Raw genomic sequence first — 19,022 nt, forward strand, 5'->3', positions numbered from 1 at the left:
TAGTGGTACTCACCCTAACTCAATCTTACCTGCTAACCTTCAACTTGCCAAAAGTTAGCTCACATTGCCAAACTGTGTCCAGGGGCAGGGAAACAGTCAACTGAGGAACTGGCTCATTGGGTGGCTGGTGTGAGTCTGTGCATTTAAAGTGTTTCTTCTCTGAAGCTGCTCTGCACTGCTGTATGTCATGTTAGATGCTCAGAAAATGTGGGAAATGATTACTAAGCTACTTTAGTGCTTTGTTAATGCTCGAGACATGAACAAGTACAGATCCTGCAGGGTACAGCTATGAGTTAGGTGCTAGGTGAGTAGAGTATGTTATGTGAATGTGCTGTTCCCTGTTTGACCGTAAGTATACAAACAAGCACAGGGTCACAGTTATATTCAATCTCCACATAAACATACAACAAAAACGGCCATATAACCTAACTCTGAACACACCACAGATAACTTTAGCCTTTGAAGGCACAAAAATGCTTTGATTAACAGGACAGGTTTACAATGTATCCTCTGTCCTTGGGGGATCTTGCTGCCAAGTTGAGGTATGATGACTGAACTTCAGGATTGATCAACCTTTTCTTAGCCACTGCTTGTATACGAGAAAGACCAAATGCTTGTTTGTCTTGATTTACAGGACATGTATACAATATATCCTCTGTCCTTGGGGGATCTTGCTGCCAAGTTGAGGTACGATGATAGAACTTCAGGATTGATCAACCTTTTCTTAGCCACTGCTTATAAACGAGAAAGACCAAATGCTTGTTTGTAAACTGCGTTGAAAATTTAATGATCCACCTTCAATTCTGACATGAAGGCACAAATGAAATAGTTCCCTCTCCTTTTGGAATACACAAAGCAAAATATTTAATAAATTTTAGTGGATGGACAAGAGCAATTAGCATAGCTTTCCCTCAAGTTAACTTCTGGCACTGTTGCCACTGTTGATGAATTACACTGACGCTTATTCGCTTCATATTTTGTAACAAACGCGCTAAAACTGCAATATAACAGCACTATATGCTTCTTGACAAAATGCAAAAGTATTAAAAATTTAGCCCTGATGGCATTCATTCTTGTTGTAAACGTAATTACAAAATATTCTGTAGTAACTATTAAATTCCGGCCGAAAACAGTGCACGGTTTAAAAAAGAATCATTCCAATGACGGTCCATTCTTGCGGTCCTGAAATCGCCACTATTTCCGGCCTCTCCAACGCAACTCGTTGTCCAGACGTAAATATGCTGAACTACCGTCTGTGGTAGAAAGTTCAGGACGATGGCGCGTTTCATACGAAATCTGGCGCAATGTTTGTTTGCTTCTGAACTTGTACTGTTATTGCTGTGAATTCTTGAAGTGGGAGTGTTTCAATAACAATTTGTGGATTATTTGAGTTTCTTTATATAAACATAGAATAATATTATGAAACATTGTGTGGAAACTGCAAATACTGATATGATCAATTACTTAGTTTGGGAGTTGATACACATTTTGTAGCGATTTGTCTGGCAAATGGTGTAACAAACCTCAAGCCTATCATGATCTGAAGCTGCTGTAACAAATCAAAATTGCTTTGATGTTACATAGTACCTTGTTGGAAAGACTGGATACCTTGTTGGAAAGACTGGAGCATGGTTCAAGATGATGTGCAAAAATTCAAGATTTGTGCGAAAGCTTGTGAATGAAGAACGAAAACAGTTCGATATGATGGCTCAATCAAACGTGGAAATGGAAGACAAAAGTAGAGTTTCAACGTTCCAGCATGTGAGAATAACTTCAGAAATTCATAGTTCTTGTAGCATTGCATTCTTTTTATGTACATTTATAGGTTTTGCTAGGGTATTTCAATTCATTGTGTCAGTTGAGATATAGATAGATGGATTGCAGAAAATTTGTAGAATCATTGTATGGTAGCTAGGTACTTGTTCGGTAAAAAGGTATGTGATGAATGCCATGAGAAGGTTTTTTTATGATTTAATATATGATTGTTGTGGTACCTACAAAAATGCAAGCTTACTAGCAACTAGTTTCTGAATCAAATCAAAAGTATTTGCCATGAATGTAAATATGTACCTGCAAAGTATGTCAATAAATTTGTGTGATGTTGACCAGAGAGTTTTATCATCTGGGCATTTATGTCGCTTCTTACATTAGGTGTTAAGCATAGTAATTACGGATGAACTTTGTGCCAATATCTTCAATGCACAATGTATGTAGCATGTCTACAACCCTCACTGATCCTGCTATAGCTATAGGCATTTGGCACCAGCTTGACCAAGGGCATGAACTTCACAGTTGCACAACCTTTTGTCATGTACCACCAGTCACTTTTTTACTTAATTAAGGTGCACATAGCACTGCACACAACAATGTTCAGAGGGCCTACACAAAAACAACATGATTAGTGTGCACTATGCAAAGCATTGTACCCTGATTATTTGAATATTTTGATCACTCAACAGTCAGCAGTCAGGAGATAATTATTGAATATCACATTTATTATACATCACTTGTCAAACAAGAGCATGATGACACACATTTTGACAAGCAATCATGGTAGTACCTATTCCAATAAGTTGGACAGTCACCTCCCTGGGCGTCATTTTTCCAGGAAGGTACCTCTGCAGGTGTTGTGGTAGGCTAGGTTGAATTGGGTTAAGTTAGGCGAAGTAAGGTGGTTAGGACCAGGTCAGACCGTAAGGCCTGGTCAGGTTGATTTTAATCTTTCATTCTAATTTGACATATATACCTATTACCTATGTTTTTGCTCCAGCCTTAATTTCATTAGGTAATGAGTTAATTTTGCTTTGTTTTTATCTGTCTTGTTTTGTGTTTTTGTCCCTTAACCCGGCAGTTGCTGGGGTATTTCGCCACCCACCGTTTGCTGGGAAAGGGGGGGCGTTAAACGCCCCCAGCCGATAACTCGAGAACCAATAGGCGCAGCGAAACGCACGAGGCGGCAAACGAAAGAACGCGACGAGACGCTTCAGATGAGTACTTTAAAGTTGAATTTTGAGGTCACAGGTCGGGTCAAGGTCAGGTCAAACACCTGAAATCGGGCTTTCAGTAGCATGGACTTCAGGACTTCGCAATGGGCGCCTCTCGTCATAAACTCTGTCAAAACGGTGCACAATCCATCAAATAAGGCCAACAAGAGTGTCAGCTCCATGTAGGGGTCAGTCAAGCATAGGTCAGGGTCAAGGTCAGGTCAACCGGGTAGGCACATATCCCCGAAAATCAAAACTGATATTCGCAGCCTGTGACACATGTTTTGTGGGTAATTTGGGGCGTAGAACACGATGGTGACATTCATTTTATCATATGTGTACGTGTTTGGCTCAAAAAGTCCAATTGAAGAAATGCATGTATCATGGGAGTGAAGTAGTCACGAGAAATTGCCAAGATTCAGTTCAAGATTTTGGAAAATGCGGAACGATAATCAATAATCGAAGATAGCCATTTGATTGTTCATGGTATTGGTAGTCTAATGGCGTTTACGGCATGTCTGTATGTCTATTCTGTGATTTTATATGATTTTTTGAACATATGCCGTTTTTGGTCGAAAACTCAGAAATCATGACGTCACTAAAACCTCGATATCTCAAAAAATTTCCGACCGATTTTTTTGAAACTTTGTCACAATACACTTCAATCAATTCCCTACAGGTATGTAGGTAGCCAAAATTTGGCGCGCCTGCGGCGCGCCGTTTTTATGCTATGGCCCGGCGAAAAAAGTGGGGGCGTTTAACGCCCCCCCCAGCAACTCGCGGGTTATATTTTGCCCCATAGGCAAGGGTGGAGCTTTTCCAGGGAAGGTGTAGGAGCATGATTGGAGGCGCTCAACCAGACGGCATAGGAGGGCACGGTTTCTGAACGCGCACTGATGCCTGATTCAAGCCACACTGTCTTCATGCGGGGCGGCGCGCTACTTAAAAGTCCCTAAACGAACGGGAAGTGATGCCGATAGAACCTTCAATCATTCTGGGCTAACGCTTATGACTTGGAAAAAGTCGCGATCCCTATTCAATCGAAAACCTGTGGGGCGTGGGCTCTTGTTCAGCAGGAGGTATATGAAGAGCCACCCGCCATAAGCACTGCTCAACCGCAGGCACAGGTTTAGACGGCGTTGGTCCGCATCAAAGCCAGTGTGCTGGAGAATCCATTGGCTGAAATGCTCCAGAACATTCATCACTGTGTTTTTATGAAAGGTGGCTACAAGCTCAGTTAAAAGAAAAAGTACCAGATTTTTTTGCTTTTTAATTACAGCGGGAAGAAAGGTGTTCGGATAATTTCGTTACACCCCCTGTTATGTTCAAATGGTTGCTAAATTCGAAATCAGCTCCAAAAACTAGCCTAGAAACATGTAAAACTCGAAAAAGGAACCGAGGTCATCAAAAGTCATTGAGCTGACCTGACCTTCAGGTGACCTTGACACCCACCCTAACGCATGGGACCAGCATCGCTGCATCATATCACATGTTTCAACGCTTGAAACCACGTGAAGACTGCAACCGCGCGGCTAATGCGAGCCGACATACGCCGAATCGCGATTCGGGCCAAACATGGTCTCGAGAAATAGGTCACAGGTCAAAGGTCATTTGGGTCAGGGTAGGTGTAAAATTGATAAAATCGGGGGCATTGAAAGTTTCGTCGCGATCGGACGGTTTTTACGTGAGTTACTCACGAAAAACCGATAAAGCGCACCCAAAAAGGCAGAAATATGCACATGCGATATCCTATACTGCGAAAAAAGGTGCATCATTTTTTAACGTCGCCGACAAATTGTAATTACCCTGAGCTCAGGCAAATGTATGGTAGAAAATCCCCAAGTGAAATACACTACGGCGGAAATAAAATACCCTACGGCGGAGGTCGGTTGCAATTTGTAAATACGCATTCGGCCCAGCCCAGATTGGGGCTGCCAGATCTAGGGAAAAATATAGAAATCTAGGGAAAAATCTAGAAATCTAGCGAAAAATCTAAAAACCGTTTTACGCCTAAACGGCTGGACGAAACTGAAAAATAAGACCACCATTTGAAAGATCTCTTCACCCCGGACCTAATGATATGGGTAAATACCGGATCAATTTAACCAAAAGCATGATTTAACCAGGATGAAAATTGTCGGTCAATGGGGCGGCCCCTACGATTTTCTTCAAAATCGGCATGGTGATACTGCAGGCCCAGATGACCAATCTGGCTGAAGAAACCCCTATGGGCATTGAAATCTATGGGGTAAAAACGCCCTTGGAAAGTTTTACCCACGCATTTCTGGCAAGACTATCGCACGCATCCCCCCAATATGGGTATCATATGAAAGCTCATGAAAACCCAAACAAAATGGTTGGGTAAAATTTACCCATTACCCCATCCAGGGTAAAGTTTACCCAAGATGAAAATTTTCGGTCAATGGGGCGGCCCCTACGATTTTCTTCAAAATCGGCATGGTGATACTACAGGCCCAGATGACCAATCTGGCTGAAGAAACCCCTATGGGCATTGAAATCTATGGGATAAAAACGCCCTTGGAAAGTTTTACCCACGCATTTCTGGCAAGACTATCGCACGCATCCCCCCAATATGGGTATCATATGAAAGCCCATAAAAACCCAAACAAAATGGTTTGGTAAAATTTACCCATTACCCCATCCAGGGTAAAGTTTACCCAAGATGAAAATTTTCGGTCAATGGGGCGGCCCCTACGATTTTCTTCAAAATCGGCATGGTGATACTACAGGCCCAGATGACCAATCTGGCTGAAGAAACCCCTATGGGCATTGAAATCTATGGGGTAAAAACGCCCTTGGAAAGTTTTACCCACGCATTTCTGGCAAGACTATCGAACGCATCCCCCCAATATGGGTATCATATGAAAGCCCATGAAAACCCAAACAAAATGGTGGGGTAAAATTTACCCATTACCCCATCCAGGGTAAAGTTTACCCAAGATGAAAATTTTCGGTCAATGGGGCGGCCCCTACGATTTTCTTCAAAATCGGCATGGTGATAATACAGGCCCAGATGACCAATCTGGCTGAAGAAACTCCTATGGGCATTGAAATCTATGGGGTAAAAACGCCCTTGGAAAGTTTTACCCACACATTTCTGGCAAAACTATCGCACGCATCCCCCCAATATGGGTATCATATGAAAGCTCATGAAAACCGCAACAAAATGGTTGGGTAAAATTTACCCATTACCCCATCCAGGGTAAAGTTTACCCAAGATGAAAATTTTCGGTCAATGGGGCGGCCCCTACGATTTTCTTCAAAATCGGCATGGTGATACTACAGGGTCAGATGACCAATCTGGCTGAAGAAACCCCTATGGGCATTGAAATCTATGGGGTAAAAACGCCCTTGGAAAGTTTTACCCACGCATTTCTGGCAAGACTATCGCACGCATCCCCCCAATATGGGTATCATATGAAAGCCCATGAAAACCCAAACAAAATGGTGGGGTAAAATTTACCCATTACCCCATCCAGGGTAAAGTTTACCCAAGATGAAAATTTTCGGTCAATGGGGCGGCCCCTACGATTTTCTTCAAAATCGGCATGGTGATACTACAGGCCCAGATGACCAATCTGGCTGAAGAAACCCCTATGGGCATTGAAATCTATGGGGTAAAAACGCCCTTGGAAAGTTTTACCCACGCATTTCTGGCAAGACTATCGCACGAATCCCCCCAATATGGGTATCATATGAAATCTCATGAAAACCCAAACAAAACGGTGGGGTAAAATTTACCCATTACCACATCCAGGGTAAAGTTTACCCAAGATGAAAATTTTCGGTCAATGGGGCGGCCCCTACGATTTTCTTCAAAATCGGCATGGTGATACTACAGGGCCAGATGACCAATCTGGCTGAAGAAACCCCTATGGGCATTGAAATCTATGGGGTAAAAACGCCCTTGGAAAGTTTTACCCACGCATTTCTGGCAAGACTATCGCACGCATCCCCCAATATGGGTATCATATGAAAGCCCATAAAAACCCAAACAATATGAAAGCCCATAAAAACCCAAACAAAATGGTGGGGTAAAATTTACCCATTACCCCATCCAGGGTAAAGTTTACCCAAGATGAAAATTTTCGGTCAATGGGGCGGCCCCTACGATTTTCTTCAAAATCGGCATGGTGATACTACAGGCCCAGATGACCAATCTGGCTGAAGAAACCCCTATGGGCATTGAAATCTATGGGGTAAAAACGCCCTTGGAAAGTTTTACCCACACATTTCTGGCAAAACTATCACACGCATCCCCCCAATATGGGTATCATATGAAAGCTCATGAAAACCCAAACAAAATGGTTGGGTAAAATTTACCCATTACCCCATCCAGGGTAAAGTTTACCCAAGATGAAAATTTTCGGTCAATTAGGCGGCCCCTACGATTTTCTTCAAAATCGGCATGGTGATACTACAGGGCCAGATGACCAATCTGGCTGAAGAAACCCCTATGGGCATTGATATCTATGGGGTAAAAACGCCCTTGGAAAGTTTTACCCACGCATTTCTGGCAAGACTATCGCACGCATCCCCCCAATATGGGTATCATATGAAAGCCCATGAAAACCCAAACAAAATAGTGGGGTAAAATTTACCCATTACCCCATCCAGGGTAAAGTTTACCCAAGATGAAAATTTTCGGTCAATGGGGCGGCCCCTACGATTTTCTTCAAAATCGGCATGGTGATACTACAGGCCCAGATGACCAATCTGGCTGAAGAAACCCCTATGGGCATTGAAATCTATGGGGTAAAAACGCCCTTGGAAGGTTTTACCCACGCATTTCTGGCAAGACTATCGCACGCATCCCCCCAATATGGGTATCATATGAAAGCTCATGGAAACCCAAACAAAATAGTGGGGTTAAATTTACCCATTACCCCATCCAGGGAAAAGTTTACCCAAGATGAAAATTTTCGGTCAATGGGGCGGCCCCTACGATTTTCTTCAAAATCGGCATGGTGATACTACAGGCCCAGATGACCAATCTGGCTGAAGAAACCCCTATGGGCATTGAAATCTATGGGGTAAAAACGCCCTTGGAAAGTTTTACCCACGCATTTCTGGCAAGACTATCGCACGCATCCCCCCAATATGGGTATCATATGAAAGCCCATAAAAACCCAAACAAAATGGTTGAGTAAAATTTACCCATTACCCCATCCAGGGTAAAGTTTACCCAAGATGAAAATTTTCGGTCAATGGGGCGGCCCCTACGATTTTCTTCAAAATCGGCATGGTGATACTACAGGCCCAGATGACCAATCTGGCTGAAGAAACCCCTATGGGCATTGAAATCTATGGGGTAAAAACGCCCTTGGAAAGTTTTACCCACACATTTCTGGCAAAACTATCACACGCATCCCCCCAATATGGGTATCATATGAAAGCTCATGAAAACCCAAACAAAATGGTTGGGTAAAATTTACCCATTACCCCATCCAGGGTAAAGTTTACCCAAGATGAAAATTTTCGGTCAATTAGGCGGCCCCTACGATTTTCTTCAAAATCGGCATGGTGATACTACAGGGCCAGATGACCAATCTGGCTGAAGAAACCCCTATGGGCATTGATATCTATGGGGTAAAAACGCCCTTGGAAAGTTTTACCCACGCATTTCTGGCAAGACTATCGCACGCATCCCCCCAATATGGGTATCATATGAAAGCCCATGAAAACCCAAACAAAATAGTGGGGTAAAATTTACCCATTACCCCATCCAGGGTAAAGTTTACCCAAGATGAAAATTTTCGGTCAATGGGGCGGCCCCTACGATTTTCTTCAAAATCGGCATGGTGATACTACAGGCCCAGATGACCAATCTGGCTGAAGAAACCCCTATGGGCATTGAAATCTATGGGGTAAAAACGCCCTTGGAAGGTTTTACCCACGCATTTCTGGCAAGACTATCGCACGCATCCCCCCAATATGGGTATCATATGAAAGCTCATGGAAACCCAAACAAAATAGTGGGGTTAAATTTACCCATTACCCCATCCAGGGAAAAGTTTACCCAAGATGAAAATTTTCGGTCAATGGGGCGGCCCCTACGATTTTCTTCAAAATCGGCATGGTGATACTACAGGCCCAGATGACCAATCTGGCTGAAGAAACCCCTATGGGCATTGAAATCTATGGGGTAAAAACGCCCTTGGAAAGTTTTACCCACGCATTTCTGGCAAGACTATCGCACGCATCCCCCCAATATGGGTATCATATGAAAGCCCATAAAAACCCAAACAAAATGGTTGAGTAAAATTTACCCATTACCCCATCCAGGGTAAAGTTTACCCAAGATGAAAATTTTCGGTCAATGGGGCGGCCCCTACGATTTTCTTCAAAATCGGCATGGTGATACTACAGGCCCAGATGACCAATCTGGCTGAAGAAACCCCTATGGGCATTGAAATCTATGGGGTAAAAACGCCCTTGGAAAGTTTTACCCACGCATTTCTGGCAAGACTATCGCACGCATCCCCCCAATATGAGTATCATATGAAAGCCCATGAAAACCCAAACAAAATGGTGGGGTAAAATTTACCCATTACCCCATCCAGGGTAAAGTTTACCCAAGATGAAAATTTTCGGTCAATGGGGCGGCCCCTACGATTTTCTTCAAAATCGGCATGGTGATACTACAGGCCCAGATGACCAATCTGGCTGAAGAAACCCCTATGGGCATTGAAATCTATGGGGTAAAAACGCCCTTGGAAAGTTTTACCCACGCATTTCTGGCAAGACTGTCGCACGCATCTCCCCAATATGGGTATCATATGAAAGCCCATGAAAACCCAAACAAAATGGTTGGGTAAAATTTACCCATTACCCCATCCAGGGTAAAGTTTACCCAAGATGAAAATTTTCGGTCAATGGGGCGGCCCCTACGATTTTCTTCAAAATCGGCATGGTGATACTACAGGCCCAGATGACCAATCTGGCTGAAGAAACCCCTATGGGCATTGAAATCTATGGGGTAAAAACGCCCTTGGAAAGTTTTACCCACGCATTTCTGGCAAGACTATCGCACGCATCCCCCCAATATGGGTATCATATGAAAGCCCATGAAAACCCAAACAAAATGGTTTGGTAAAATTTACCCATTACCCCATCCAGGGTAAAGTTTACCCAAGATGAAAATTTTCGGTCAATGGGGCGGCCCCTACGATTTTCTTCAAAATCGGCATGGTGATACTACAGGCCCAGATGACCAATCTGGCTGAAGAAACCCCTATGGGCATTGAAATCTATGGGGTAAAAACGCCCTTGGAAAGTTTTACCCACGCATTTCTGGCAAGACTATCGCACGCATCCCCCCAATATGGGTATTATATGAAAGCCCATAAAAACCCAAACAAAATGGTTTGGTAAAATTTACCCATTACCCCATCCAGGGTACAGTTTACCCAAGATGAAAATTTTCGGTCAATGGGGCGGCCCCTACGATTTTCTTCAAAATCGGCATGGTGATACTACAGGCCCAGATGACCAATCTGGCTGAAGAAACCCCTATGGGCATTGAAATATATGGGGTAAAAACGCCCTTGGAAAGTTTTACCCACGCATTTCTGGCAAGACTATCGCACGCATCCCCCCAATATGGGTATCATATGAAAGCCCATAAAAACCCAAACAAAATGGTTGGGTAAAATTTACCCATTACCCCATCCAGGGTAAAGTTTACCCAAGATCAAAATTTTCGGTCAATGGGGCGGCCCCTACGATTTTCTTCAAAATCGGCATGGTGATACTACAGGCCCAGATGACCAATCTGGCTGAAGAAACCCCTATGGGCATTGAAATCTATGGGGTAAAAACGCCCTTGGAAAGTTTTACCCACGCATTTCTGGCAAGACTATCGCACGAATCCCCCCAATATGGGTATCATATGAAAGCTCATGAAAACCCAAACAAAACGGTGGGGTAAAATTTACCCATTACCACATCCAGGGTAAAGTTTACCCAAGATGAAAATTTTCGGTCAATGGGGCGGCCCCTACGATTTTCTTCAAAATCGGCATGGTGATACTACAGGCCCAGATGACCAATCTGGCTGAAGAAACCCCTATGGGCATTGAAATCTATGGGGTAAAAACGCCCTTGGAAAGTTTTACCCACGCATTTCTGGCAAGACTATCGCACGCATCCCCCAATATGGGTATCATATGAAAGCCCATAAAAACCCAACAAAATGGTTGGGTAAAATTTACCCATTACCCCATCCAGGGTAAAGTTTACCCAAGATGAAAATTTTCGGTCAATAGGGCGGCCCCTACGATTTTCTTCAAAATCGGCATGGTGATACTACAGGCCCAGATGACCAATCTGGCTGAAGAAACCCCTATGGGCATTGAAATCTATGGGGTAAAAACGCCCTTGGAAAGTTTTACCCACGCATTTCTGGCAAGACTGTCGCACGCATCCCCCCAATATGGGTATCATATGAAAGCCCATGAAATCCCAAACAAAATGGTGGGGTAAAATTTACCCATTACCCCATCCAGGGTAAAATTTACCCAAGATGAAAATTTTCGGTCAATGGGGCGGCCCCTACGATTTTCTTCAAAATCGGCATGGTGATACTACAGGCCCAGATGACCAATCTGGCTGAAGAAACCCCTATGGGCATTGAAATCTATGGGGTAAAAACGCCCTTGGAAAGTTTTACCCACACATTTCTGGCAAAACTATCACACGCATCCCCCCAATATGGGTATCATATGAAAGCTCATGAAAACCCAAACAAAATGCTTGGGTAAAGTTTACCCATTACCCCATCCAGGGTAAAGTTTACCCAAGATGAAAATTTTCGGTCAATTAGGCGGCCCCTACGATTTTCTTCAAAATCGGCATGGTGATACTACAGGGCCAGATGACCAATCTGGCTGAAGAAACCCCTATGGGCATTGATATCTATGGGGTAAAAACGCCCTTGGAAAGTTTTACCCACGCATTTCTGGCAAGACTATCGCACGCATCCCCCCAATATGGGTATCATATGAAAGCCCATGAAAACCCAAACAAAATAGTGGGGTAAAATTTACCCATTACCCCATCCAGGGTAAAGTTTACCCAAGATGAAAATTTTCGGTCAATGGGGCGGCCCCTACGATTTTCTTCAAAATCGGCATGGTGATACTACAGGCCCAGATGACCAATCTGGCTGAAGAAACCCCTATGGGCATTGAAATCTATGGGGTAAAAACGCCCTTGGAAAGTTTTACCCACGCATTTCTGGCAAGACTATCGCACGCATCCCCCCAATATGGGTATCATATGAAAGCTCATGAAAACCCAAACAAAATGGTGGGGTAAAATTTACCCATTACCCCATCCAGGGAAAAGTTCACCCAAGATGAAAATTTTCGGTCAATGGGGCGGCCCCTACGATTTTCTTCAAAATCGGCATGGTGATACTACAGGCCCAGATGACCAATCTGGCTGAAGAAACCCCTATGGGCATTGAAATCTATGGGGTAAAAACGCCCTTGGAAAGTTTTACCCACGCATTTCTGGCAAGACTATCGCACGCATCCCCCAATATGGGTATCATATGAAAGCCCATAAAAACCCAAACAAAATGGTTGAGTAAAATTTACCCATTACCCCATCCAGGGTAAAGTTTACCCAAGATGAAAATTTTCGGTCAATGGGGCGGCCCCTACGATTTTCTTCAAAATCGGCATGGTGATACTACAGGCCCAGATGACCAATCTGGCTGAAGAAAACCCTATGGGCATTGAAATCTATGGGGTAAAAACGCCCTTGGAAAGTTTTACCCACGCATTTCTGGCAAGACTATCGCACGCATCCCCCCAATATGGGTATCATATGAAAGCCCATAAAAACCCAAACAAAATGGTTGGGTAAAATTTACCCATTACCCCATCCAGGGTAAAGTTTACCCAAGATGAAAATTTTCGGTCAATGGGGCGGCCCCTACGATTTTCTTCAAAATCGGCATGGTGATACTACAGGCCCAGATGACCAATCTGGCTGAAGAAACCCCTATGGGCATTGAAATCTATTGGGTAAAAACGCCCTTGGAAAGTTTTACCCACGCATTTCTGGCAAGACTATCGCACGCATCCCCCCAATATGGGTATCATATGAAAGCCCATGAAAACCCATGAAAATTTTCATCTTGGGTAAACTTTACCCTGGATGGGGTAATGGGTAAATTTTACCCCACCATTTTGTTTGGGTTTTTATGGGCTTTCATATGATACCCATATTGGGGGGATGCGTGCGATAGTCTTGCCAGAAATGCGTGGGTAAAACTTTCCAAGGGCGTTTTTACCCCATAGATTTCAATGCCCATAGGGATTTCTTCAGCCAGATTGGTCATCTGGGCCTGTAGTATCACCATGCCGATTTTGAAGAAAATCATAGGGGCCGCCCCATTGACCGAAATTTTCATCTTGGGTAAACTTTACCCTGGATGGGGCAATGGGTAAATTTTATCCCACCATTTTGTTTGGGTTTTCATGAGCTTTCATATGATACCCATATTGGGGGATGCGTGCGATAGTCTTGCCAGAAATGCGTGGGTAAAACTTTCCAAGGGCGTTTTTACCCCATAGATTTCAATGCCCATAGGGGTTTCTTCAGCCAGATTGGTCATCTGGGCCTGTAGTATCACCATGCCGATTTTGAAGAAAATCGTAGGGGCCGCCTTATTGACCGAAAATTTTCATCTTGGGTAAACTTTACCCTGGATGGGGTAATGGATAAATTTAACCCCACCATTTTGTTTGGGTTTTTATGGGCTTTCATATGATACCCATATTGGGGGGATGCGTGCGATAGTCTTGCCAGAAATGCGTGGGTAAAACTTTCCAAGGGCGTTTTTACCCCATAGATTTCAATGCCCATAGGGGTTTCTTCAGCCAGATTGGTCATCTGGGCCTGTAGTATCACCATGCCGATTTTGAAGAAAATCGTAGGGGCCGCCCCATTGACCGAAAATTTTCATCCTGGTTAAATCATGCTTTTGGTTAAATTGATCCGGTATTTAACCATATCATTAGGTCCGGGGTGAAGAGATCTTTCAAATGGTGGCCTTATTTTTCAGTTTCGCTCAGCCGTTTAGGCGTAAAACGGTTTTTAGATTTTTCCCTAGGTTTTTAGATTTTTCCCTAGATTTGGCAGCCCCAATCTGGGCTGGGCCGAATGTGGGCTGAATGTGGGCTAACTTCCGTTACATAAATACCGAGCCGTTTTTGTGAAATTAATTAGTGAATGCATTTCAAAAGTATTTATTTGAAGTGTGAAAGGAGAATAATTAGAAGAACATGCATATTTTTGTTCCAATAGCTTATTATGTGAGACATGATCGGTACTAACGGGTACTTCTAAGAAGTAGTGAAGAAGTACCAAACAGCCTGCTCGGCTACGATCGTCAGCTGTCCTTTGGAGCTGGACTTCAACGCTGTAAAAAAAATATGTGCTGAATTAATTTTTAGTTTCACCAAAATATAAGTAATTTATCATTTCTTTTTCACTTTTGTAATTATTGTTGAGTGAAGAGACATGTTGCTAGTTCTGACAATATAAATTATTAACCTTCGCCCTGGTGGGGGGGGGGGCCATTTTGGCCCCCCCCCCTGTGGTTTTTCAGCGATAACTCAGAAACCACTTGAGTTAGCGCCCTGAAACTTTGTATAGCTGTTTATTCAACATTTTTACATCATGTCCTTTTTTGGAGGGTTCGGGTCAGGTCAGGTCAGGTCACAAGGTCACCAAAACTGACACCACCTCTAAAAAAGTTCAAAGCTCTCTCAAAGGCACAGCTTTTATCCGATCGATGTAAAATTTACAGTACTTGAAGATGTCACTCAGCTCTACAAAATGGCTATCTCGGATTTTTTATAAATGTGACCTAAGGTCAGGTCAGGTCATCGCTGTTCCCCATTATAAGTCAATGGGAGAATCGAAAAGTAGTTGTTTTTCAGCTAAATCGGGCGTGATTGTTCCTATATTTCGTTATTGAAGTGTCTTGGGTCAGCAAATCACAGCCCATGTGAAACCATTTGCTTGTGACCTCGCTGAGGTCACGCTAGGTCATCTCCCTGGTCACCAGAGGTCACCAGCGGTTTTTCTGCACTTACTTGTTATTGAATAGAGATAGAGACTCCGTTCGACGTTTATCGTGTTTGTCTCGTCAATGCGGATCGAATGATATGCAGCATGACCTATTTCGGTAAGGTCATGACCTTGACCTGAGGTCAAATTTTCAAAATGACCTTTCGAGGTCAAACTATATATCATTCGACGCGTCTCGACGAGCCAAGCACGATGGTGCATGAATCGTTTCTCTATTTTCTCGTGAATGCATGCTATAGTTAAAAACATTTTCAACGAAATTTGCCAAGTTGACCTTGCATGACCTCTGTAGGCCAAACCGTTGAGCTGAGGTCAAATCTGACGAACCTTGGCGAAAGAGCTTGAAAAGAGCTATCGATTGCTTTTTTCCGCGGCTCTCTAGCTCTTCTAGTTTCCGAGCTACAGCGGAATATGTCCGGCAACACCGAAAACACTGAAATTTGACCTATGATGACCTCTAGCGACCTCAATATTGACCTTAGCGAAAAAATGACCGAAATACTTTCGAACGTACTTGTTATGGGCTTTCGTTTGCTTTTTTCCGCGTCTTCCTAGCCCTCTTCGTTTTCGAGTTAGACGGGGGGGGTCATTTTGGCCCCCCCCCCCCACCAGGGCGAAGGTGGCTCAGACCCACACCAGGGCGCGGGTTAATTAAAAAAACGAAATGCGACGGTAAGTATCTGCTACTAAATTATCACTTTAACCAAATACATGGAGAATCTTGCTACCATTGCTTATAAAACGTGCTTATCAATACACAAATGTTTTAGTTCAGACAAGAAGGATTTATTTGCCTGAAGTCTTGCGTCATGTGCTACTGCTTTGATTCCAAAGACGCTCTCCGGGTCGGGGTAATTTAGTTCTTCATCGATCGATAAGAGATTTTGATTTCATTGATATCCAAATTGATAAGCTCGGCACCATGGAGTAAGGGCGTCCCCACAGGGGTGACGCAGGAAATATGAATGGCGTTTACACCGACAGTAGTTTCCCACAGCCGGCAATGGGAATCTCCTGTCGGTGTAAACGCCACTATAGTCCCATCCAACTCAAAAACTGGGGAATATCCCCGCACTTTTGAGGACGGAAATCTATGGACCTGCTCGAAAAATAGTGGATAAAATACGGCGAGCTTTCAGTTTTATGGTTGGGTCTCCCTTCCGAGGCACATATTTACGGGGGATATTGGGTCATATTCCCCCGGCGTCCTGATGATCGGCGCCCAGCTCAACGTCGAAGGCGCCCTGATACGCGGCACTGCTATCTGTGAAGGTGCCCAGGTTGCTGCCGCTCGAATTTTGGTCGCCTACTTAACAAAACCTCCGTTGGTGCCATCTCAGTTTCCTCGAGGTCAGGCAACCTTCACACGCCGTTGGCTACCTTGGCTGACCGGCGACTCGTTCCCCTCGTGGCGACGCTCTTGACATCCAGTCAAAAGTTGGAGTGGCTGGCGCCCCCAGTGGGGGCCGGGGAAGGGGCAGTGGGCCTTCACGTTGCTCTCTTCCCGAGCCTATGGTGACTTGGCTCAACTCTCCTCACTAGAATCTGGATTCTGCACGCTGTATTAACATGGGCGTAGACACCACTACGGACAATACGGACAGTGGGTGTGACAATCAGTAGTGTCATTCATATAGAGGGTGCCATATATGAGCGGAGAGGCAACAGTACAGCTGAGCGGAGAGACAACATTAAAACAACAGTACAGCTGGCGTTGCATGGAGCTGCAGGCAACCGGACAGCGGAGGCTTGCGAAAAATAAACAATTCGTCACTTCAACGTATAAACAATAGTATAACAAGCAACATAAACACATATTCTCATGGTCGAACCCATGCACTAGCGGCTCACGGCGGGCACAGGCACGCAGTGCGGTAGCGGTACCGGATCACACGTCATGGGCGTTGTCTCAGCATAGGTTGTTATGAGCGGAGAGGCAACAGTACAGCTGAGCGGAGAGACAACATTAAAACAACAGTACAGCTGGCGTTGCATGGAGCTGCAGGCAACCGGACAGCGGAGGCTTGCGAAAAATAAACAATTCGTCACTTCAACGTATAAACAATAGTATAAAAAGCAACATAAACACATATTCTCATGGTCGAACCCATGCACCAGCGGCTCACGGCGGGCACAGGCACGCAGTGCGGTAGCGGTACCGGATCACACGTCATGGGCGTTGTCTCAGCAGAGGTTGTTCGCAATCTAGTTGAAGCCTAAGAAGACGGCCAGTGGGGTCTCACTGCTGCTGAGGCGACCTCGGAGACGATGCGTCGCCCCTCCTGTCGGCGACCTGCGGTGAGCAGGACTCCAGATAGCTGTCTGGCACGTTGCCGACACTGCTAGACGCTGTCAGCAGGCCTCACTACTGCAAGTGATGTGCAGATGGACGCCAGGTGACTTCGTCTGTAGGCGATTCCGGAGACCGCGGCCTCACCAGGCAGTACCACCTGCATCGCCATGTAGGTGTTTCTAGAAATGGAAAAATAACCGTATCGGTGAAGGACAAGCAATACAATGTATTCTGTTTTCCTCTCTTGCAGGTATACGTAATCTACAATTATCATTGTTCCTATTTCATTCAACTGAACCTGAAAATTCCATATTGGCACATTGTTTGACTAAATTTGTGTAGTTGGGAACAGGGGCGACGCCACGGTGCGACGACTGGAGGGGACATTGACCATTTTGGAGGGGACGAGGACCATTTCAAGTCGATTCTTTCCATGCAACGCCATAGGCGTAATGTTAAAATTTTAAAAAGTGGAGGGGACGAGATCCCCTCCGTCTCGCCCCTGTGGCGACGCCCTTGGTTGGGAAGCAGATTGTTTGAAATACATGTTTGGCTGAACAGTGCAGAAAATATTTCATTGATCACTATAGCTGCAACAAAAATACTGAGACAGAAAACATTTGCTCTTACCTGGCTCCTTAGTCAGTCCCGCACCACGGAAGTGGTACCATTTATCGCGGCCGTCGCATCCGACCATCGGTGCTGCACTGATGCTGCTGCACTCCCCACATTCCCAGTACCTTAGGAGCGTCTTGGCTGTGAAAAGATTACATGAGTCATGGCGCATACATGAATAGTAAGATGTTTTATATGTTTAACATCGCATAGCAAAGACACAACAGTTGGGAGTCAAGTGTAAGCCAAAGTGTAAGCCCTGCCATCTTTTGCAGACTGGATTTTAAGCAAGAAAAGCTTTGCTAAAATGACGCTTGACGAAGCCTCATCCTACTGGGCTGTCTGACATGTCTCCCTGTAAAAAGCATGTGGCCCTTATATTGTATATATGATGAATATGTTATTAATGCAGAGAAAACACAGTATAAATTATACCCAACGTTTCATCTTAATCGACTTTGTCAAGGGTGTTTGAACAGCTTGAGATGAGTGAAGTGTAAGGGTACCTAGGTACATCTGAAAATAAACTGAATCTGCGTTCAATAAACATTGATTTTGATAATACATTTCACAAATCAACTGCTAATAACAATCATACTAAAATAGCACGACAGGTAACTAACAATCGCATGAAGAACTTCTAGTTCGCCTTGACATTGTCGTCCGAACTGGTCCGAACGAATGTTGTCTGAAGTTACACATTTGTCTTTTCTGCGCAGTATTTGTGTTTGCCATTTACCGCACCAATGTTCGCCAGCGGTGGTGACTTTTCCTTACCTGCTCACGAAACGTCACACACGACATGACGTCACCCGAAGACGTCATCAAAAAGTCCAGCTCTTAGGCGTGTCCCGATTTGTGTCCATTTTTGCGTATGTGTTTAATCGCGAATATTCTGCAGGATTGCAGTGCAGCACTGAATAAGTTTGTCTGTTATAAGGCCAGAAACATTCTCTCAGTGTTCAGGCCATTTAAGGCGATTTGATTGCAGTGGGAGAGCG

At 44.3% G+C, this 19,022-nt stretch overlaps 1 protein-coding gene across 2 annotated transcripts in view; it reads left to right on the forward strand.

The window, feature by feature from the left end:
* The window catches only part of LOC122367743, a 29,048-nt gene that overhangs the window by 2,355 nt on the left and 7,671 nt on the right, over positions 1 to 19,022 (forward strand). The gene's annotated exons all lie outside the window — the stretch shown is intronic.

This window comes from Amphibalanus amphitrite, unplaced genomic scaffold (assembly GCF_019059575.1).
Source record: "Amphibalanus amphitrite isolate SeventyFive unplaced genomic scaffold, NRLGWU_Aamphi_draft 000031F_arrow, whole genome shotgun sequence".
Taxonomy (NCBI): domain Eukaryota; kingdom Metazoa; phylum Arthropoda; class Thecostraca; order Balanomorpha; family Balanidae; genus Amphibalanus; species Amphibalanus amphitrite.